General features: G+C 46.7%; 1 long non-coding RNA gene across 1 annotated transcript in view; it reads right to left on the bottom strand.

Moving 5' to 3' along the window:
* The window catches only part of FAM134B, a 156,196-nt gene extending 132,870 nt beyond the window's left edge, over positions 1-23,326 (bottom strand). The window contains exon 1 of the long non-coding RNA XR_001919793.1: positions 23,018-23,326. This is a non-coding gene — a long non-coding RNA (family with sequence similarity 134 member B). The remainder of the gene's footprint in view (positions 1-23,017) is intronic.

The raw sequence follows: 23,579 nt of genomic DNA, 5'->3' as shown, positions 1-23,579 counted from the left end.
AGAGTCAAACACAACTAAGTGACTGAACTGAACTGAACTGAAGCTTCATGGATCACCCCATTTGCCAACATTCTCCCCTAAGAATATGAGTAAGCAGCTTCCCCACACAAACACTCCCTTAATATCAGGAACACCATATTCAGGAGCTATGCCAGGAAAAAAATCACCCACCTTCATCTGATGCAAAAACATTCAAGAAACTACATACTACCCAGAAACAGTCACCTTGTCATCACATCAACCCAGAATCGTGTCATCACAGTTTCCACAGGTACTTTCAGGGGACACAACAGTGATGACACAGGTGGGCGTCTGTCCCCACAAAAGGCAAAATGGGGACATGACTGTTACTTGCTAAGTCATGTCAGACTCTTTGCGACCCCATGGACTGCAGCCCTGCCAGGCTCCTCTGTCCATGGGGATTCTCCAGGCAAGGACACTGGACTGGGTTGCCATGCCCTCCTCCAGGGGATCTTCCTGACCCAGGGACTGAACCCAGGTCTCCGGCATTACAGGAAGATTCTTTACCATTTGTGCCACAAGGGAAGTCCAGGCCAGTCAAAGCTAAAGACAACACAGGGTGGGAGATGTTTTCCAAACTTGAGTAGAAACCAAAAGCATGTGTGCAGGTCCAGTGGACGTCCTTCCAGTTGCTAGCACAGGAGGGGAGAACCCAGGCCACCAGAAAGGCCCACTCTGGATTCTGATTGACAGGGCTGCCTCCAGGCCCAAGCCTGTGCTCTGTCATCCAGGTAGGAAAACCCTTTCTGGTTCTTTCCTATGGGTCCAATCTAAAGAGAAAAGAGAGACAGAGACAGATATACGGGGCCGGGAAGAGGGGTTATGCTATTCATCAGTACACAAGGCATGCAAGAGGACCAGCAGCTGCCTCACGGACCCCTGGCCTCAAATGTGTTTCTGGAGTGTTCCAAACCAAGAGTAAATTTTGGATATGAATGAATTTTTAAATTTTTACTTTTTTGGCCATGCCTCGCAGCATGTGGGAGCTTGTCTGATCGCAGATCGAACCCACATCCCCTGCATTGGAAGCACAGAGTCCTCACCACTGAGCTGCCAAGGAAGCCCCAGGAACGAATCTTTTTTGATGGATGTCAATTCTTCAGGGTCCCCAACTCCAGCCCCTGGTCCTGGGACCTACAGGACCCCTGAGCAGGCCTCTCCCACCCTCCCAGATGGAGAACACGTGGGAACTTGCCGGCGGGAGGGAGCGCTACTGTCACAAAATTATTCTGCCCTGGATTGGTGGAGCCTGCTCCTGGAAGTGCAGGGCAACCTATAAATCAGGCCTCCAGCCCCTAAGAAGTTATTTTTATTTAAAAGACTATTTTAATGTCTTCTTTCACATCTTATGATGAAACAAAGAATCACTTTTGATATATAGCACAAACAAGGGGTAACATGCAATTTAATGGAGCATTTTTAAGTGGGAAACTGTGATTCTGAAAATAAGCCACGAGGCCAGGGCACGGAGCCTGAATGAGTTCACAGCCAGGGTGCTGAGAACGTGAGGCGTCTGGCTCCGTAATCCTTAGAGCTTTTGACACACGAGCAAACTGAAGCTCAGAGAGATTAAGTCCTTTAACCGAGCTCATCTTGCTAGAAGCTAGTTCACCTCCAGTTCACCCCTCCTCCTTAGCCTCACACAAGCACACACACACAAACACACACACACAGTGAGAGAGGCAGACACACACGCATACACTTGTCTGCCTCCATGAGCATTTATTTCTACTCTATCTCAATCCAAAAAGCAACTGAGAGAGGAAAAATGAAGAAAAGATGATCACCCAGGTTAAGTTTAGCCCACGAGAAATCAAACCAAGAGTTGGGATGCAAAATGACAACCACAGATTTGGTTCTGAGATGACCTCCTTGGGGTAAGAACTTGATATTTCATCACTAGAAAAATCCTTTCTCACCCCCAATACTAGAAGGCAAACTAAAACAGTGAACATTTCCTCATCTTCTTAATAGGAAAAGAACTGATCACTTAAAATATAGCTAGAAAAACACCAATACAGTATACTAACACATATATATGGAATTTAGAAAGATGGTAATGATAACCCTGTGTGTGAGGCAGCAAAAGAGACACAGATGTAAAGAACAGACGTTTGGACTCTCTGGGAGAGGGAGAAGGTGGGATGATTTGGGAGAAAGGCATTGAAACATGTATACTATCATATGAATCGCTAGTCTAGGTTCGATACAGGATACAGGATGCTTGGGGCTGGTACACTGGGATGACCCAGACAGATGATATGGGGAGGGTGGTGAGAGTGGGGTTCAGGGTTGGGAACTCATGTACACCTGTGGTGGATTCATGTCAATGTATGGCAAAACCAATACAGTATTGTAAAGTAAAAAAGTAAATAAATAAATAAAATATAGCTAGTGGGTAAGTGAAGTAGTGAAATCGTAGACAACCACATCAAGCTCACTTTGAAAGCCTGGGAGATGCAATAACGACCTGAATGACAATGCATCCCTGACTTGTTAAAAGTGAAGTCAGACAGAGAAAGACAAACATCATATGCTATCCCTTGTATGTGGAATCTTAAAAAAATGATATAAAAGGTCACAGTTACAAAACAAAATAAATTCACAGACATAGAAGACAAACTTACGGTTACAAAAGAGATGGGAGGGAGACAGGGTTTGCGACTAAATATAGACACTACTGCGTATGAAATAAACAAGAAGGACCTAACATACAGCACGGGCAACTATACTCAGTATCTTACAACAGCCTACAAAGGGTTTGCCTGCTGGCTCGGACTGTAGAGGATCCCCCTGCAATGTGGGAGACCCAGGTTCAACCCCTGGGTCAGGAAGATCCCCTGGACAAAGGAATGGATACCCACTCCAGTATTCTTGCCTGGAGAATCCCACGGACAGAGGAGCCTGGAGGGCTACAGTCCATGGGGTCACAAAGGATTCAACACGACTGAGCAACTAACACTGTCACATTTTCGCTTTCATAGAGGAAAAGAACCTGAAAAGATAGGGGTGTGTGTGTGTGTGTGTGTGTGTGTGTGTGTGTGTGTGTGTAACTGAATCACTTTTCTGTACACAAGAAACTAACACAACATGATAAATTAACTATCCTTCAATTTTTAAAATGGTTACAAAAGAACGGGAATCTCTGGAGATGCTGGGGTTTAATGCTTTTGACTGTCTGTTCAAAAGGAGCAATAAAAGAAAGACAAGATAAATGGTGGTTGGAAGTGTTATAGGAGGAAACTAAGCCACCTGCTCTAACACACGTAGTTTCAAAACTCCCGTGGGTGTGCTAGGAGGTGTGAGCATCACCCGACAGGCCTGCCTTCTTGTGCACACCTGCACAGCAGTGGTGCAACTCTCTATAATTAAACAAGGGCGACAAAGCCGTCCCCTAGCACAGCTCTCACCAACCTCCAACGGAAAATACATGTCCTCCTGAGAATGCCACCTGAGATTCCCAGGGCCAAATTAACTCTCTAAACATACAGACAACGCCCGTGAAAAACAATGCCTGGAAGCAGACTAAAAGCAAACATAATGAGCAAAGACAGCAGTTTCCCACTAAGGTCTCCAAATGAGCGACTCTGCCTGTGTTTATAACACCTGACGTTAAACATGAACGATAACGGAGAACGCCTCAGTGCAACGGCAAACAGCAGACACGAGGAGCCTGACACCGGACAGGATCCACATTTCAGTCATAAGCAGGCATTTCAATCACATGAGAAGTGAATGTGAGGTAAAATTGCCTCCCAGGTGGCACAGGGGTAAAGAACCCCCCTCCCAACGCAAGAGATGCAGGTTTGATTCCCAGGTTGGGAAGATCCCCTGGAGGAGGAAATGGCAACCCACTCCAGTATCCTTGCCTGGAAAATCCCATGGACAGAGGAGCCATGGTGGTCTACATGGGGCTGCAGAGAGTCAGCCAGGTCTTAGCACACATGTGCACGCACACACACACACACACACACACACACACACACACAAATGGCAGAAAGATGCCTTTGCCCAGTTGTTGACATGTCTTTTTTTAAATTTTATTGGGGAATAATTAATTTACAACGTTGTGCAAATTTCCGGTGCAAAGCAAAGTGAATCCACTATACACATGCCCACATCCACTGTTTTTTAGATTCTTCTCCCATACAGGCCGTCACAGAGAACTGAGCTCCCCGTGCTAGGTGGCAGGTCCCCAGTAGGTCCACAGTAGTTATCGATTTTATATACAGTAGTGCACAGGTGCCAATCCAGGTCTTCCAGTTTATCCCTCTCCTCCTTAACCCCCGGTCACCCTAAGTTTATTTTCTGAAGCTGTAACTCTGTTTTGGTTTTATAGATAAGCTCGTGCTTGAGTGCTAAGTCGCTTCAGTCTGTTTGATTCTTCGCAATCCTATGGACTGTAGCCCACCAGACTCCTCTGTCCATGGGATTCTCCAGGCAAGAATACTGGAGTGGGTTGCCATGCCCTCCTACAGGGGATCTTCCCAACCCAGGGATGGTTTAATCTGTAGCCTTTTTTTATATTCCACATATAAGCACTATCACATAATATCATCTGTCTGACTTATTTCATCCAGTATAAGAATCTCTAGGTCCATCCATGTTGTTGCAAACGGCATGGTTTTATTTTTTTTCCATCTGAGCAATGTTCTATTGTATATACGTACCACATCTGCTTTATCCATTCTTCTGTTGATGGGCTTTTAGGTGGCGTCCATGTCCTGGCTACTGTGTACAGAGCTGCAGTGAACACTGGGGCACATCTATCTTCTCGAAGTATTTTTTCTCCAGATACATGCCCAGGAGTGAGATTTCTGGATCACACTGTAGCTCTCTCCACCCTCCAGAAACCAGGTACAGGTACCAGTCCCTCCCAACACATCTTTTAAAAATGACGCCAATCACGCAGTCAGCTACATCAGAAGAGCAAAACTGCTTTCTCAGAACGGTTGGCTATTTTGATCAAGGATGACAGGAGTTCTCTGGCAAAACGCATTTTCAAAAGCTTGGTAAAGGCACCCGGTCAAAACGTTGCCCCGTGGTCACGCGCAGTAGCAACAGAGCCCAGAGAACTAGTCTCCTTGGCTGACTGTGATCATGTTTGTCACCCTTCTGCTTTCCCAGAAAAACGTTTATTCCTTTCATGACTCATCCTGAGTCCTACCTGTACAGTCATTTGCTTGTGTATCACTTACTGACACCAAACCATTAGCTCCAGGAGGGAAGGGTCCCCTCTGTCCTGTTCACCAATGTCACCCCGGGACGAAGCCACCACCTGGCTGGTCACTGGTGCTCAAGAATGCCTCTTGGCATTGTGGCTCATTCAGTGTTTACTGAATGGATGGGTCAATTAACATAATTAAATAATTATGCATGTAATTAACATTATCGAGAATCATGAACTCCCTAAAGCACACCATCATACTATCACAACAGTAACAGCTTGCCAAAATGGAGGGGGTAGGGGGAAGGGACAGTAATTGCCTATGGAGGATAAATATTTCTGCAGAGTTTTGGAAGACATTTTGAAAAGCAACTGATAAGATGATGGCCCTGGGACTCTGGCCTAGGTGAATATGTATCTCTCTAATGGGAAGTCAGTCTGGCCCTCTGAACTTGCCACGGTGCTGAATAAAGCCCTGCTGCAATGATGTGATTGGTCAGGTCCCCGAGGACGGTGCCCTGGCTGATGATGGCACACTGTCTAAGCAGCCAGGCTTACGTGAAAGCAGTGTGAGCCAGGGCTTCTCTCCACACATCCAGGAGCTCTAACTGGAAGCCAAAGATCGTCTTTGACACTCTGAAGACAATACCCAACAATGGGTGTTCTCTTAACAGCCTCGCTTTTGGATGCCAGAGGCACGCGGCAAGCCTGGCATGAATCAGGGGCTATTAAGGCTTAAGACATCCATGTTCTGCGCCAGGCAAATCCACACACAGCAGAGATTCCACGGACAACATCAGAGCTAAAATACTCAGGATGTTACTAAAACTGAAAATTTTAATGGAAATGATCAATTTCCACTTTGATAAATGAAAACTTGAGTCTGCTCCTACTAGTGAATTAAAAAATCAACCTAAGATCATATTTTCCATTTCCACTAGATTATAGTTTAAAATCTAAGAAACTTAGAACTTGAGCAAAAAGGGAAACATCATTATTAAATATCTTTAAATATTTGGATGTTATTTATAAGAAAAAGGTTTGAAGTTTCACATACGTACCATATTTTTCATAAGTTATAAAAATAAACCGGTTAAAGTGCCTCGCTATAACTCTCAGATATCCTACACAATGTAACAATGCAAGCTATTGTTTTGAACTTATCCCAAAGGTATTTGGAAGTTAAATCCATCAGGTACGACAAGAAAACATATATTCATTCTAAAAAGATGACTTAGATGAAGTAAGGTTTCCAAGCTACAGTCAATAGTCCAAAACATATCCATTCAACGACAGGAACTCAGCTGCAGAAGGAATTTCATCACCATTCCTTCCTCCAGTTTATGAGCCATTCCCTCCATTGACCAAGATGGATTTGGATTTTAAGTAACTCATGAGCAACAGAGCCCCAGGCAAGAGAGCACAAGGCCACCTCGGGACTACCCGTGAAAGTCCCCTGGGGGGACCAAGGTTGGGCAAATCAGTAGCAGCTGCCATCTTGTGTACCACAGTCCCTAAACCTCACTGCTCGAATGAATAGCTTTAATCCTCATTTTTTTATTTGGCTGTTATTTTCCCTGAAATTTTCAACTTTTTAAAAATAGTGAGTGTGCACATAATTTTTTTCTTTTTTATTATGTGTAGCAGCTACAGGAGAGCTGGAGGGGAAGAGGTCAAGAGCTCTTTTCAAGAGACTTTATTACCAACAAAAAAGTCCTTCAGCTGGGTTTGGAAACAAAGTTACCAAGTACGTTGTCAATTTTAACAGGTCTCCATGATATTTGAGCAAATGTTATCCATTTGTAGTTCAAGAACATATAAAAATATTTCCTTTCAATAATAAAGGCATATTCAAGTGACACGAATTCTCCCTCAGAAAGGTCTCCCAGGATGGAGTTACCTCATCACTTGAAAGAAGGCGGATCTCCATCACCTGGACGGTAGACTTTTTGTTTCCAGTAGATGCAGTCAAACGCAAGCCTTGACTACCGAGAGAGGAGAAAGCCCCTTTTGTCAAAAGTGACTTTTACGAACTGGCTCCTGTGACAGTAGGTAAGAAGTGAGGGTGAAATCTGGAGGAAATGCCTGAGGTTCACAGCAAGGAGCTCTGGAGGGGCCTGGCAAGTCTTGGGGAGACCGGTCAATATACCTACTGCAGACGCTTAAGACCCCCCAAAGACATGGTTGGATCAACTCAGCAAAATCTGAAGGGCGATTCTGCCCTGGGAACCTTAGGATTCCACCTTCCTAAGTTTCCTTGCTCACTTCGCAGTGTGCAGTTATCAAAAGGTGTTGGGTTGGACTCCCCCCTGGCCATCCAGTGGTGAAGCCTCCACGCTTCCACTGAAGGGGGCACGGGTCTGATCCCACATGCCATGAAGCCAAAAAAAAAGGGGTGGGGAGAAGAAAAAGAAAAATGTATTGAACTGAATAAAACCAAAAATACAACATATCAACTTTAAAAAATATTTTTTAAAACTGGAGGAGGGTTTGCATTGTCACCAGCTCTCTGTGAGGCCTCAGGCCTCAGTTTCTTCATCTATAAAATGAGGTGACTAAACTGAAGCAAAGATCGCCTACCTTTTATTTCATCACACAGGTGCCTGCCTTTGAAAGCTTTTAGTTACTAATGAAATAAATAATACAGTTTACTAGGTCAGAGCAACTGCAACTTGACTGTAGAAGTAAGCCTCTTCCCCAGTTGTTTGAAATACCGAAAGCAGGTCCGTACCGCCAGAGAACTGGGGCGCTCAGGGTCTTACCTGATTTTATTACATTTACTCGATGACTCTTGGGCTGCAACCTGCAACTCCTGATGTCCATTTCATCCAGCGCTACACAGGCCAGCAAAGCACACACATGGAAGCACCCGTGAGGCTTTATGGAAGCAGACAAGCAGAAGTGGGCACCTACGTAGCATTCGGCTCCACGCCAGACCCAGAAAGGGAGCAGTGACTCTGGACTCAAGCGTCCTGGTCTGTGACAAGTAAGGAAACTATTTGTTCTGTGGTTTTCATCGTTCAGTCACAGTTGTGTCTGATTCCTTGTGATCCAATGGACTGCAGCACACCAGGTTCCCCTGTCCTTCACCATTTCCCAGAATTTGCTCAGACTCATGTCCATTGAGTTGGTCATGCTATCAAACCATCTGTTTTGAGCGCTGGGCTAACGAGGTCAAGGTATGAATTCTCCTGGCCTTTTAGTTCAGTTCAGTTCAGTTCAGTTCAGTCGCTCAGTCGTGTCTGACTCTTTGCAACCCCATGAGTTGCAGCACGCCAGGCCTCCCTGTCCATCACCAGCTCCCGGAGTTCACTCTGACTCACATCCATAGAGTCAGTGATGCCATCCAACCATCTCATCCTCTGTCGTCCCCTTCTCCTCCTGGCCCCAATCCCTCCCAGCATCAGAGTCTTTCCCAGTGAGTCAACTCTTCGCATGAGGTGGTCAAAGTACTGGAGTTTCAGCTTTAGCATCATTCCTTCCAAAGAAATCCCTGGGCTGATCTCCTTCAGAATGGACTGGTTGGATCTCCTTTCAGGCCAAGGGACTCTCAAGAGTCTTCTCCAACACCACAGTCCAAAAGCATCAATTCCTCAGTGCTCAGCTTTCTTCACAATCCAACTCTCATATCCATACATGACCACAGGAAAAACCATAGCCTTGACTAGACGGACCTTTGTTGGCAAAGTAATGTCTCTGCTTTTGAATATGCTGTCTAGGTTGGTCATAACTTTCCTTCCAAGGAGTACGCATCCTTTAATTTCATGGCTGCAATCACCATCTGCAGTGATTCTGGAGCCCAAAAAAATGAAGTCTGACACTGTTTCCACTATTTCCCCATTTACTTCCCATGAAGTGATGGGACCAGATGTCATGATCTTCGTTTTCTGAATGTTGGGCTTTATCATTCACCCAGCTTTTTCACTCTCCTCTTTTATTTTCATCAAGAGGCTTTTTAGTTCCTCTTCACTTTCTGCCGTAAGGGTGGTGTCATCTGCATATCTGAGGTTATTGATACTTCTCCCGACAATCTTGCTTCCAGCTTGTGCTTCTTCCAGCCCAGCGTTTCTCATGATGTACTCTGCATATTAGTTCAGTTAGGCCCAGGCTATCCTAGGATGGTAGTTTCCACAAAGCCAGGTCAGGTACCAGGCCTGATGGCCCGGGGGCACGACTCAGCCAAGCTTATGGGACCAGCAGAGTGGGCATGGGGTGGGGCAACAGGTGTTACTCAGGCTCATTTCTGCGTGAGCAACCCTGGCAGGTACACAGAAGCCCGTGTTCAACTCCATCCACCTCGAGAATGGACCACTGAAGTCAGATGCAGCCTTCACAAGACAAGAGGACTTTAGGTCCCAGAAGTAAGTCAGGCAAAGAAGAATGAGCTTGCCCCAAAGATCTAAAGCATGAGCTATAGCAACGGCACTCAGGCCGACTCCTTACCCCAATACCAGAAACGATAAACCATTGGGTGGACCAATTACAGACGATCCACCAAGATGGGGCACTGGAAAGGTATCCATCTGTGAAAAGCAACCCTGGATGCGAGTGAGAGGGTGGTGCTTCAAAATTCTAAAGGAAGATGACTCCAAGCTCCGAAATCCATGCCAAGCCAAACCAGCAGCCTGCTGGATGGGTGAGATACAGACGTTTCTGCACACTAGTTCTCAAAATGTGCTGTTTCCTCTGTCCTCTCTCCAGGGTAGAGGGTGTGCTTTCTCGGGACGAAGAGCCCATCAAGAAAGAGTGCAGCAACAGAGAAAACAGACAGAGGCAAAGCGCGAACACGAGGAAACCTTAAACCATCAGGAATAACCTCAAGGAGAAGAAACGGAGGCTCCCCCATTTCAGCTGACTGTCCCGACCCTGCTCTCAGCAGTGGGCCAGTAGCAGAGGCTCTCACCCTGGAGGTGAGGGTGGAGTGATGATACAGATATCCTGGGGGAGAGGAGGCCTAGGGGACAATGTCGAGGGTGAGGACTCCAAGAGAGGGGGCTCCCTGGGAAAGAGACAGAGAAACTAAAGTGTGGGCCTGATAGGCTTAACCTTTATCAGAAGGAGTTTTCTAGAAATGCTGGAGAGTTACAATGACCTAACAGAAAAAAATGCTAGGATCAAGGGCAAAATAGTTTTACCAGAAAGGGACCATGAACACGGCATCCTCCTCCAGCTCGCGGACAAACCACGCTGATGTTGAGACAGAACCCAAAACAGTGACCTCATTTTAGCAGAGGGAGGAGGTCAACGGATTGCTACATCCAGAAACGACATTGTAAAAACTTTTGTAACTGTGCGTGGTGATGGGGCTTCCCTGGGGGCACAGTGGTAAAGAATCCTTTACCACTGCCAGCGCGGGAGGTGCCAGAGACACGGGTTCGATCGCTGGGTGGGGAAGATCCCCTGGAGAAGGAACTGGAAACCCACTCCAGTATTCTTGCCTGGGAAATCCCATGGACAGAGAGCCTGGTGGGCTACAGTCCACTGGGTCGCAAAGAGCTGGACACGACTGAGCGACTAAGCTTAATTATACCCCCCAAATTTTACTCATGTAAATGTAAAATAAATGCGGGGTGGGGGAGAAATCGCATTTTAAGCACATTATCTAGAAAAGCCTAACAGAGCTAAAAGCAGAAAATTAACAATAGTTTCCCTGAGAAATAGGACTTGGAGTGGGAGGAGGTGAGCAAGACACTGCTCTGATTTTATTAAAAATCTGGTGGAATTGATTGATCTAATTAAGAGAGAGAGGAAACGAAAAAGAGTACTTTATTCTCCTGTGTAGCCTTCTTCAGGCTTCCCAGATGGTGTTAGTGGTAAAGAATACACCTGCCGATGCAGGAGACATAAGAAAGGGGGGTTGAGTCCCAGGTCAGGAAGATCCCCTGGAGGAGGGCATGGCAACCCTCTCCTGTAGTCTCGCCTGGAGAATCCCCATGGACAGGGAGCCTGGAGGGCTACAGTTCATCGGGTCACAAAGAGTTGGACATGACTTAGCAACTAAACAAGAAGAAGAAGATGCCACCTGGAGAGAGGCGGTCACACCTCGCTCCACCTGTTTCCCTTTCAGGAGTGCTGCCTTCATGCCTGAGACAGAAACACTTACTGCCCCAGTGAACTGAAATCGGCAGAGAACAATGAACTGAAATCAGCAGAGAACAAAGAATCTTTGAAAATACCTGCGTTGGGCACTTCTGACAGCATGTGTGTAGTAACATGTGCAAACCCCAGACACAAGCGATCTCACTTCTTCAGCAAATGGGAAACTTCCCCCAAAATATTTCCTGTTAAGCTCATAGAGCACAGAGGTGACCACAACACTACATTTGGTGCTGTTCTATGAAACCTGTACCTTGAAAAATCATTGTCTATGAGGACAAAGATGAAAATACACGACCCTGATAAAAATGCATTCACTGAAGAAACAGCCCAACAAACACACATAAAGCCAAGAAAATGTAACCGAGCTTCCCCCCAACACCGCACCCAATAGTTTCTGGTTTCCTGTTATCCTTCCCCATGAAATCAACAGTCTGTCTCCTCCCTCCTAAGCCTCCTCAACCTCAGGAGCTCATCCTCTTCCTTCAAAGAGAAATTAGCCACCATTGGCAGGGGACCCCAGTCACCTGCCCGCCAGGTGCACCCAGCTTTCCCCCTGGTCCTCAGGAGTCAGAGGAGGAGGTGTCCTTTAAGTCCGGCCCCCGTGGGTTCTCCCAGAGCCCCTGCTGTCCCTGTCCCCCTGATCTCCACCCTTCCTTCTCCCTTCCTCCAACCTCACAAGGGCCCACGCCCTTCACAGGACCCACCGAGCATCTGGGGAGCAGCTGGGGGTGGAGAATGGCATGGGGAGGCAGTGAGAACTCTGCGGAAGGAAGGAGTGAACATGGAAACAGCTAAAACCCTGCCGCTGACATTCAAAATCAGAGATCTTGATGGGCCTGAAGGGCAGGCACTGGGAAGAGAATGGATTTCCTGTGCTGCCTGGACTCAATGCTGGCCAAAGCTGGAGCTGGTCGGAGGACCTAGACAAAGAGGGGACCAGGCGGACCGGGGCAGGGAATCTCCACAGAGACTGGGTCGTGATCCTGGGGCCGGAGGAGGCAGGGAGGCGCTGGGAGGAAGGGAGGGTCCCCCTGTCTGGGGTGACAAGGAAAGCCAGGCTCTCATGCTGGCCAGGGAAGGGCACTTGCTGGTTGGAATCCTAGCAGACCTGGCTGTGAGCTGACCTGGCCCCTTGGGGACACCATGCTTTGACCCCCCCTTGCCAAAGATGCTCCTTCGAAACCACCTTCCTGCTGTCGGTTTTCTCCACCCTCCTGGGCTCTCTTCTCGTTTGACCCAGAAGGTGGTCCTGGGAAATGTCACCACCCCAAACCTGCATCCCAACACACCCAAATCTGTCCTTCAATCCAACCTGTCCCTAGGCATCACCCATATATCAACCTCGTGGGGACTGACTTGGATAGCTTCAGTGGATGGCCCATGGGCACAGCACTCCCCCACCCCCGCCACCCAATCAGGAAAACACCCTCCTCCCCCATGACCCCAAAACTGCTGAACCCCAGAGACCCTCAGAACAGTTAATACCAGCTACTCCTCCTTAACCTGAGAGGCTGAGTCACTCCCCCTTCCTCCTCCCACCTAAGAAATCACTCAGCCCCCTCGATGTTACCTCCAGAGTCTCCCCCTCACTACCTGCCTCTCCTCACTACCACATGCTCCTCCAAAGGGGTCCTAACCCAACTCTGGCTCTGGGTTTTCCCTCTCCTAATTCATCCAAGGAGGGGTGATGGAAAGCCTGCAAGCAGAATCTGGTCCACTCGCTGCATGAAGCTCTGAGCTAGAACTTACAGTGTCCCTCCCTTGCTCACCCAACCCCAGTCACACTGGACTCCATGCTGTTCTGCAAACACCCCAAGCTCACTCACCCCAGGGCCTTTGCACATCCCGTTCCTTGTGTCAGGAGCATTCCACCACAGAGGCAGCTGCTTGGATCCTTCCCTAATTTGCTCTTTGGACATCAGCTCATGGTCGCTCCTCTGAGAGGCCAGCACTGACCATCCTCCAGGAAGGTAGCATCTCCTTGTCCCTACCTGTCCCTTGTCTGTGCTTTAATTTTTGCCCAGCTCCCAACATCCGGCTTTTCCTATTGGACTTCCATTGTAGCTCAGATGGTAAAGAATCCGCCAGCAATGTGGGAGACCTGGGTTCAGTCCCTGGGTTGGGAAGATCCCCTGGAGGAGGGCATGGCAACCCACAGTATCCTCACCTGGAGAATCCCCATGGACAGATGAGCCTGGCGGGCCACAGTCCATGGAGTCACAAAGAGTTGGACACGACTGAGCGACTGAGCACAGTATGTATAAATGAATATAAGCATTTATAAGCAGTGTGTAGACACTGTTCAAGTGTCCCTGAATTAACTGAGCAACCAGCATATAATAACTACTCAGTACATATTAGTTCTCTTCCACTTTTATATACTGATTCTCCTGTCTTCTCCCCAGTCTCCATACCCTCATTTGCTGCCTAAGGAAATCCTATTGGCTCCTCTTGGCCCATGTCTGATAATTTAGTGTTCACAGCATAACCTTAGAATTACTTGCTTACTAATCTGCATGTCTCACCAGGGTTCAGAATGTGTCTTAGTCATCACTATATTCCCAGCAGCTAGGGATAATGATACAACACATTTATCTGTACTCATTTGGATCAATCAGGCAGCTTAAAAACATTCATGCACAGCAGGACAAGAAGAGAAAGAGTAGCAAGAAGCTGCTGAGACAAAGTTATTACCCAAATAAGCAAAACCATAAAACTGTGAGAAATCACTAAAGATGAGCTTTGTGGTTATTACACTAGAGAAGAAAACCTGATGGGTTTCTGGAATAAACATTAATCTGGTTAAAAACAGCCCTCTTTCTTAGGACCTCCCACCAGTAGCTCCTGGTCTTCAAAGACCAAGATCTAGAGAACAGCCTTACAGAGAAACTCGTGAAAGGTACTCCGGGTCTAATAATAAGCACATGTGGCCACCACTCAAGAAACGTTTGCTGAAAATAAAAACTGTCCACTATTTTCAATGACCTGAAGATTCTCTATTTTGCAAGACCTTCCTTAAACCATCCTCTCCCTATCCAGGCTAACCATGAGCATCTTTAATCATTTTAATAGTTGTAGTTTGACAGACTATACCTGCCTATATAGTTACACATATACAAGCATGGTATAGGGGAATATCCTCTGCTGCTGCAGCTGCTAAGTCACTTCAATTGTGTCCGACTCTGTGTGACCCCATAGACGGCAGCCCACCAGGCTCCCCCGTCCCTGGGATTCTCCAGGCAAGAACACTGGAGCGGGTTGCCATTTCCCTCTCTAAAATATCCTCTAGTCCACCCCAGTTCACTAAACCTTTGTGAGTATATCTATAGCATTTCAGACCCCACGATGGTTTCAGGTATCTGAGAATAAGAATTTCTCAGATATATATCCTCAGCCTGAGGCAGGTGAGTCTCCATAGACTGACAACACCCAGTGTTTGTCCTCCATTTATTCCTGGGTCTGTCCCACACAGAAAACCCACACTGTTAACCTTACTTTTACAGTTACATCTTCTCTTCTAGGCCTCTTTTGTTGCAGTTGTTTAGTCACCAAGTCTTGTCTGAATCTTTGGCAACTCCATGGACTATATTCCGCCTGGCTCCTCCGTCCACAGGATTTCCCAGGCAAGAATACTTTAATGGGTTGCCATTTCCTTCTCCAGGGGATCTTCCCGACTCGGGGTTTGAAACCATGTCTCCTGCATTGGCAGGAGGATTTTAACCTATAAGCCACCAGGGAAGCTAGGCCATACATACAGTAAGTCATACAAAGCTTTTATCAACGATGCCAAACCTTTCTGATATTCACTATTCCTAAACTGTAAAGCCCCAGAGAGCCTGTGGCATGCAATTTAGAAGTGTGATACATTGTTTCAACCAATTCACTGAACCAGCTATATCTCTCTCTAAAAGCAGAGAGCAAGCTCTCAGAGCTGAGTGCAGACCGGGGACTTCTGGTATACCCTCTGGGCCAAGCACCATGTAGGCCTGAAGCAGACACTCTTCCATGGCTCCTCATGTCCAGACAGAGCTGAGATAAGGTGCGGGATGTGAACCAGACTTGCTAATTGGCTTAAAAAGATGCCTCTCAATGTAGAAACAATTCTCTCCCAATAAAATTATTTTCACCTATGCTGAAACCATTAAGTGAAATTCTGTAATATTTGTAAAATGTAAGCCCTAATTTTTGGCTCCTATGTATGCTGTGCTGTGCTTAGTCGCTCAGTTCTGTCCAGCTCTTTGTGACCCCCTGGACTCTAGCCCTCCAGGCTTCTCTGTCCATGAGGATTCTCCAGATAAGAATACTGGAGTGGGTTGCTATGCCTCCTCCAGTTTGTTCCCATATCTGTCTTCCATTATTCTTTAGAGTGATAGAATGAAAAAAAAAAAAAAAAGAAGAAGAAGAAGAAAGTACGTGTCTTCATGACCTAGGCCAATGAGCCAGGTTAGGATTGTGTTATTGACTATGGTAGCCACTAACCACATGTGGCTATTTAAATTGAAGTTTAAATTCAAGAAAATTTAAAATACAGTTCCTGAGTCATACTAGCCACATACTATAAATTCAATAACCACAGCAGGCTATTTGCTACCCTACAAGACAGAACAAATGTAGACTGTTTCCATCACTGCAAATTTTCTATGGAACAGTACAAAGTCATCTTTAATAATTCAATTAACTTCTACGGGTCTGTTTCCTCTTGTGTAAAAAGGGAACAATATCTGCTTCCCTGGTTGTTGTAAGACTTAATGAGGTGCTAACTGTGAGCATCTTTAATCATTTTAATATTTGTAGTTTGACAAACTCTACCTGCTTCTACAGTTATATATACAGGCATGGTTTGAGGAGAGCCGCAATCATCTATAGTAGCGGCTGTCAAAGAAGTTACTATCAAGCAGAATAAAGAATTTATATTTCAGGCCATGTGAACAGAAGGATGCTGTCCAGGAGGATGGGGGAAAATCCACACTGTTCAGATCATCTCAGAATGCTGCATTTCAGGAGGAATGTGGATAAACTGAAGCATGTTCAGAAGAGCCTGGTGAGTCAAAGGAGCCCAGGATTTCTCACCTGGGGAAAAGAGACTCAGTGGAAATGGAGAACAGAACAAATCTTGAAGCAGATAAAGGACTGTCGTGGGGAGGGAGCCTGGATCTTGGGCAGCTGGAGAGGTAACAAAGAGGTGAATTTAACTCAGTATTAGAAAAATAGTTGCTGGTCAAGAGTTGTCCGACAGTGGAAGTGCTGCCTTATGGAGAAGAGTTCATGATCCCAGAGTGCGCTCAAATGCAGTGATTCTTAAACTTGAGTCACCTGGGGAGCTGGAGAAAACTCAGATGTTCTGGCCCCACCTCCAGGGATTCTGGTTCAAGGAATGGGGTGGAGCCCACAATCTGCCTCTCTACAAGCATCCCGGAGACGGCCAAGATGATGCCGGTGGCTACTGGCTCTTTGAGGGGCACTACTCTGACATCAGCTGGCCCAACCCATCAGTGATGGCATAGAGGGGGCTCTTGACATCAAGTGAGAGTTGGATTCTGCAACCTTCCAAACCAACTCTAGAGGACGGGCCTCCAAGGACTCCCAGTGGGTCCTGGGCATTCCAGACTGCACGGGTGCCCAGTCTGAGAAATGGCAAAAGTCAGAGGACTCAAGGTCTCCTGCCAGGCACACTCTTGCGTCATCACCTCAGGATAATCACTTTCTTGCAGTTGAACTAACTGCGTAAGTGGAGGGTATTGTTATCATGTGAGCATGAAAGATGCTCTGAGGAAAAAGGCCCAGCATAGACTTCTCTGCATGCATGGTCTCCAACTGCGGGTTCAAGACTAAATCACATCAGAGCAGCTTTCTAGGTGGCATCGTGAAGGACTCAATTTCAGTATCATGACCATCATGGAGCACAAGAGGGACCTTCTCCTCCAGCCCTTGCTAACCAAGGCAATCACCATATGGCCATACAAAGCACAGTGAGAGCTTATCACTCCTTTCGCCAAAACCAGACATTTCATGCAAAGATTTGTGCCTGAATATTTTCAGTAGCTCCACTCATAACAGCCAACCGTGAAAATAACCCAAAAGAACATCAGCTGGCAAATGGATAAACAAATTCGGGTATATCCCCGAAGCAGCAGTGCTGTGCTATGCTCATCCAGTGCTGTCCGACTCTGTGCGATCCCCTGGACTGGAGCCCGCCAGGCTCCTCTGTCCATGGGATTTTTCAGGCAGGAATACTGTAATGGGCTGCCCTTTCCTCCTCCAGGGGCTCTTTCCAATCCAGAGATCAAACCCAAGACTTCTGTGTCGCCTACATTGGCAGGTGGATTCTTTACCACTGAGCCCTCTAGAAAGGCCCGGAAGAGGCAGACTGCTGCTGCTGCTGCTGCTAAGTCGCTTCAGTCGTGTCCGACTCTGCGTGACCCCATAGACGGCAGCCCACCAGGCTCCACCGTCCCTGGGATTCTCAAGGCAAGAACACTGGAGTGGGTTGCCACTTCCTTCTCCAATGCATGAAAGTGAAAAGTGAAAGTGAAGTGGCTCAGTCGTGTCTGACTCTTAGCGACCCCATGGATTGCAGCCTACCAGGCTCCTCTGTCCATGGGATTTTCCAGGCAAGAGTACTGGAGTGGGGTGCCATTGCCTTCTCTGAAGAGGCAGACTAGTCAGCAAAAATGAGAAACAAGCCACTGATAAACACAATAGGGATGAATCTCAAAGCTTTACGCTGGGTAAGCAAAGCCAGGCGCAAAAGACATCATATTATAAGGTATCATTTACAAGAAACTTTAGGGAAGACAAATCTAATCTACAGTGAGAGAAAACAGATCAGTCCCTGGGATGGGTGTGGATGGGAAAGGAACTCAAAGTAACCTTTAAGAGAGATGAAATGTTCTAGATCTTGATTGCCATTCTGATTCCACAGGTGTTTACACTTGGCTGTTCCCTTAGAATGTGTGTGTTTTTATTGACAGTATACTGCAAGAAGTTATTTCTTTAAAAACAAAGGCAAATGGGGCATTTTCTGTTTCACTGGGTTCATTCTATTTGATGGTGTACTTAAAACTGGTGTCACTGGTTGCCTCTGGGAGGAAACAGGCAGTCAAGGACAGGCGTGGGAAAGACATCTAATTTCATACTTTTAAACTTCTGAACTATGAGGCAGTATTAGCCATTTTTAAATCCATAAAATTTAAGATAAGAAAAAGAATTTATAAACATGTCCCTCATTGGTAAAGTGAGAGAGACCCAGCCCTATGACTACTGGACTGTTGCCCAGTCTATTTCAGGTTGTGGAAACCCTGCTTCTTGAGACAGGAACTATATGGTCTGCATTGTACTAAACTCCTCTGAGCTCTGAGTAAATAACAATTGTTTAAAGCATTATTTAGGAGTTGAGTATTTGTCAAAAATACATCAAAGATAAGAATGTGTACACACAACCACAGTTTTAAAATAATTATAACTTGAACATCAGGTAACTACCACCACCGAGGTCAAAAAACAGAACACTGCCTACACTCCAGAACCTTTCATGTGCCTTCTGTGATTAAACCTTCTCCCTCTACTCTTGATTTTACAGATAAGAAAGTCTTTTACCTATATATCCCTAATCAATACTGTTCAGGTTTGGACATCTTAAAACTTTCAAAAAACTGAATCATTCTGTACATATTATTAAAGGTGCTTTTCTTCCCCAAATTGCATTTGTAAAATTTATCTACATTGTTGCCTATAGCTCTAGTTTATTTTTATTGCTCTATGGAAAGAATTTTATGGTAAGAATAAATGAATAAATCACAATTTACCTGCCCACTAACATATTCCTGAGCACTTACACAAGGCATCTTGGGGGTCTCCATTGCCTATAGAAAAAACAGATCCTCGAGGCAACCACTGCCCCCAGATGGGTCTCCAAAACACCTAGCCAGTCTCATCTCCCCTACTTTTCTCCACTACCTCATGTGGCACTGCACCAGTTGAATATATTGGTGGAAACATTAAGTACAATTCCTTAGGCCTGTAGGGTTGTCCACCATGCACTGGATCTACCCAAATCATTCCTGTCCGTCAAAATCTGATTCAAGCATGGGGTCTCCTTAAGAAGACCCCACAGTCTCATTTATCCAGGATGCCACCTGCCCAACAAAAAGCTGTATTAAAATGAATGATTCCTTCTCTGACTCTTCAACCACACTCATGCCATTCAGCCTTGAGTAATACCCAGACCGTCATGCCCATCTCAGCTTTGCCCTTCCAAAACACAGCACTAAAATCTTGCAAAAAATGGGCAGATAATAAATGTTAGAGCTTTTGAACTCAAACTCAAAATCCTGAGAGCTACTGCTGGTACCAGGTACTGCTGCTGCTGCTGCTAAGTCGCTTCAGTCGTGTCCGACTCTGTGCAACCCCATAGATGGCAGTCTACCAGGCTCCCCCATCCCTGGGATTCTCCAGGCAAGAACACTGGAGTGGGTTGCCATTTCCTTCTCCAATGCATGAAAGTGAAAAGTGAAAGAGAAGTCGCTCAGTCGTGTCTGACTCTTAGGGACCCCACGGACTGCAGCCCACCAGGCTCCTCCATCCATGGGATTTTCCAGGCAAGAGTACTGGAGTGGGGTGCCATTGCCTTCTCCGGGTACCAGGTACTAAACAGTCAAAAATATGTATTTAAAAAGTTAATTTTCACAAAAATAACATCAGTGAAAGTGAAATCATCATGATTGCTTCATACAAATTTGGGTTCTTCATGCTTCTAACACTGATTTTTTATTAAAAAAAAAGAGCTTTATGTTATGCCATATACTTAATTATACTTTGCCAACTACATGATTTACTCTTTAGACATAGTACTTCAGTTTATGGAACCACTCTTATGTTTTGTCATTTAAGTTTTATTCGATTTTCACTATTATAAATAAAACATTAGTGAGCATAAAAATACAGAGTTTTAGAGTTCTTGGGACACAGAATGTCAGTGCCACATAATTTAAGATAGCTTGATAAGAGGTACATTATCTAGAGAAGACAAAGTCCTTGAAAGAATATTTCAACCTAGGAGCAACAACGGGGAAAACTACAGCATTTTAATGAAATTAATAAATGGGTCAGAAATTCCAATTAACAAGTGCTTCAAATTTAAAAAGCAGGACAGTCATTTTTCTGTCCATGAAAATATACACATAGGATTGTAAATTCTCCAAAAAGGAGAAATAAAACAGATGAACAGAAAACCTATGGCCATTGTTTGCCTTGCTATCATGCTTATTAAAAAATATATGGATGGAAGACATCATTTCCAAATAAAATTAAATATGCCTTTCAATTATTTAATGCAAAAATCATTATTTTCAATAGACATTAAAAATATATCACAGGAAAAAATGTTTGCAACTCATGTTACAGAAATTAGGCTAAAGTTATTAATATAAAAAGAGTTCTAACAACTCAGTAGGAAAAGCCTAATGACTCAATTAAAAATATGGATAAAAGTTTTCTGTAAACAGATAATGCATAGAAAAGACAATTATAATGGTTCCTGAACATAATAAAAAATACTCAAGCTCTGCTGCTGCTAAGTCACTTCAATTGTGTCCGACTCTGTGTGACCCCATAGACAGCAGCCCACCAGGCTCCCCCGTCCCTGGGATTCTCCAGGCAAGAACATTGGAGTGGGTTGCCATTTCCTTCTCCAATGCATGAAAGTGAAAAGTGAAAGTGAAGTCGCTCAGTTGTGTCCGACTCTTCGTAATCCCATGGACTGCAGCTTACCAGGCTCCTCCGCCCATGGGATTCCAGGCAACAGTACTGGAGTGGGGTGCCATTGCCTTCTCGATGCTCAAGCTCAGAGAAATGCAAAACCATAAAACCATACTGGATAGCCTTTTTTACCTATCAGATTTACCGATCAAAATGTTTGATAAAATGCTGTTGGCAAGGGTATAAAAAGAAATAGGCAGTCACATGCATTGTTGCCAGCAGCATAAATTGGTAACACTCCAAGGAAGTATAATAATACAATGACAGCCATCAAAACTACAAGGGCGAACCCCCTCTGACCCAACAATTCCACTTCTGGGACTTCCTCCTACGGCAATACTTGTTTACATGCAAAATAATGCATGTTCAGACCCTTAACTACAATGCTGTCATAGCAAAAGTTTGGAAAGACTCTTATTCTGTCAGTAGGAGACAGGTTAATCTGTGACATCCATACAGCGGGATTCAGCTGATCACAAGAAAGTGATCGCCAAAGTGCGCTAAGAAGAAAAATAGCCCAGATAGTAGTCCACAATTTGCAGAGAATATTTTGTATTTGTTGAAATATGCACTATCTGGAAAGATACACAAGAAACTGGTAACACTGGTTGCTTCTGATAGGAAAGTGGGTAGCCAGAAAGAGGCATGGGAAAGACATTTACAGACTGTTTAACTTTTTGTACCTTAAACTTGTGAACTCTGAGGCTATTAGCTATTTTTTTAATAAATAAAGTTTAAAATTAAGAATTTTAAAAACATGTTCCTCATTGGTAAAATGAGAGAGATACAGCCCTATGACTATTGTTGCCCAATTTAGCATCATACATATATCTTCCTGATTTTGAGTGTTCACTATAACTTCTTAACAGGTTAGAGAAATACAAAATAAGCTCTAGAAACAATGATAGCTAAGAGACCCAAAGTAAGGTTAATTCACACTCGGGGGCTCTATGAAGAAACAGTTTGTTTCAAGACAAGATCAGTCTGGCACAGATCTGCAGAAAAACATTATGGTTAAACCAGCTGACTGAGGAAGCGGCAGGTTGTGTATGTTTTGTTCGTTTATTTATTTCCTAACTTTATTAAGGTTAAGAATTCAATGTCCTGTGGCAAGGTATGGGTCACTGAAGCTCTGCTTATTCTGCACAGTGTCGGTCATGCTTGTTATGAGAACACAGGTGCAAACAAAGAAGCTTTTTCTCCAGCTCCTTAGACTGGTAATAGATGACCAGGCAGGGGCTTCCGTGAAGGAGCCAGACGTTCCCCCGTCTTTAGGGCGAAGGGCGCTTTTGGAAGAGACAAACCTGTTGATCAGGGGCTTTTCAGAGAACATTCTTGGGTAGTCTCTTTATTCTTCAGCTAAAAATAAGACTGTTTTCTACACTATGCACACCTGGGGGGCGGGGTGATGTCCATAATCCACCTGTCTGCCTCCTGTTTTCTTCTCGGGGAGTAGAGACAGTACACCCAAGCCTCCGGGTGGGATAGAAAAACAAATCACTCGGTGCCCGTCTCAGCTGGCTGACGGCGATGGCTCAGTCTTGAGCGTGTGCCCAAGCTGGTCCAGATATGCCCTCTCTGGGGACAAGAACGGACACAGGTTCAAGTGCGTGTGGTCCGGCGGGCTTTGGGCGAGCAGGTCACGACCTGCGAGTTTCAAAAAGCCAAAGGTCCAGTGCGCTCGGGGGCACACCTGCCGGTCCAGGTGCGTGCGGGGTCAGCCCATCGTCTCGCCCTCCAGGCTGGGCTACCCCCATGGAGGATGACAGCTGCTTACAGGGGGAGGTGCGTCTGGAGGAAAGTTGGGAGTGGGCCAGGGCGGACACCTTCCTCCGCAGGGTCCGCCGTGCACCGCCCCCCACCCCTCCATATCGGGCCCCCGGGGGCGCCCTCCGTCCGCTCCCGGGCGCCCCAAGGTCACCTACCCGCACCCCCTGCCCCTGGCCCCCCGCCCCACCCATCCCGAGCTCTCACCAGAACACCAGGTTGGCCCCGACGAAGGCGAGCAGGCTGTGCAGCGGCCTCTTCCAGCTCAGGAGCTCGTCGGCGCGGCTGCCCAGCCACAGCGCCGGCTCCCCGAGCAGCCAGGTCAGCACCGGCGGCCACCCCGCCCGCGGCCTCCTCCACCTGCCGGCCCGCGCCCGCCGCCGCCCCCTCCTCTGGGGGCGCGGCCCCCTCCGGCTCCTCGGGGGGAGCCCGGGGCGGCGGCTGCGGCGCCTGCGGGGCGGCGGCGGGAGCCGGGGCTCCCTGCTCGGCGGGCTCCGGGGGCGCCGGGCTCGCCATCTTCGGCGGCGCGGGCGGGGACGGGCTCGGGCGCGCGCGCGCGCCTCGGTGTCGCGCGGAGAGGGCGGCGGGTCCCCGCGCGGGGCGCGCACCGCGGGGCGCCGGCGGCTGGGTGCCTTGTGACGTCAGCGTCGGCCGCGGCGGGGCGCCTCCCGGGGGAAGTGGGCGCGGCCGGGTTGGCGCGGGGCTGGGCGGGGCCGGGCGGCGTCCCCGGGGGAGCGGGGGCCCTCAAGTGGGGCCGCCGGAACGTGAT

This window comes from Capra hircus, chromosome 20, assembly GCF_001704415.2.
Source record: "Capra hircus breed San Clemente chromosome 20, ASM170441v1, whole genome shotgun sequence".
Classification (NCBI taxonomy): domain Eukaryota; kingdom Metazoa; phylum Chordata; class Mammalia; order Artiodactyla; family Bovidae; genus Capra; species Capra hircus.
This window is presented reverse-complemented; position numbering and strand designations above follow the sequence as displayed.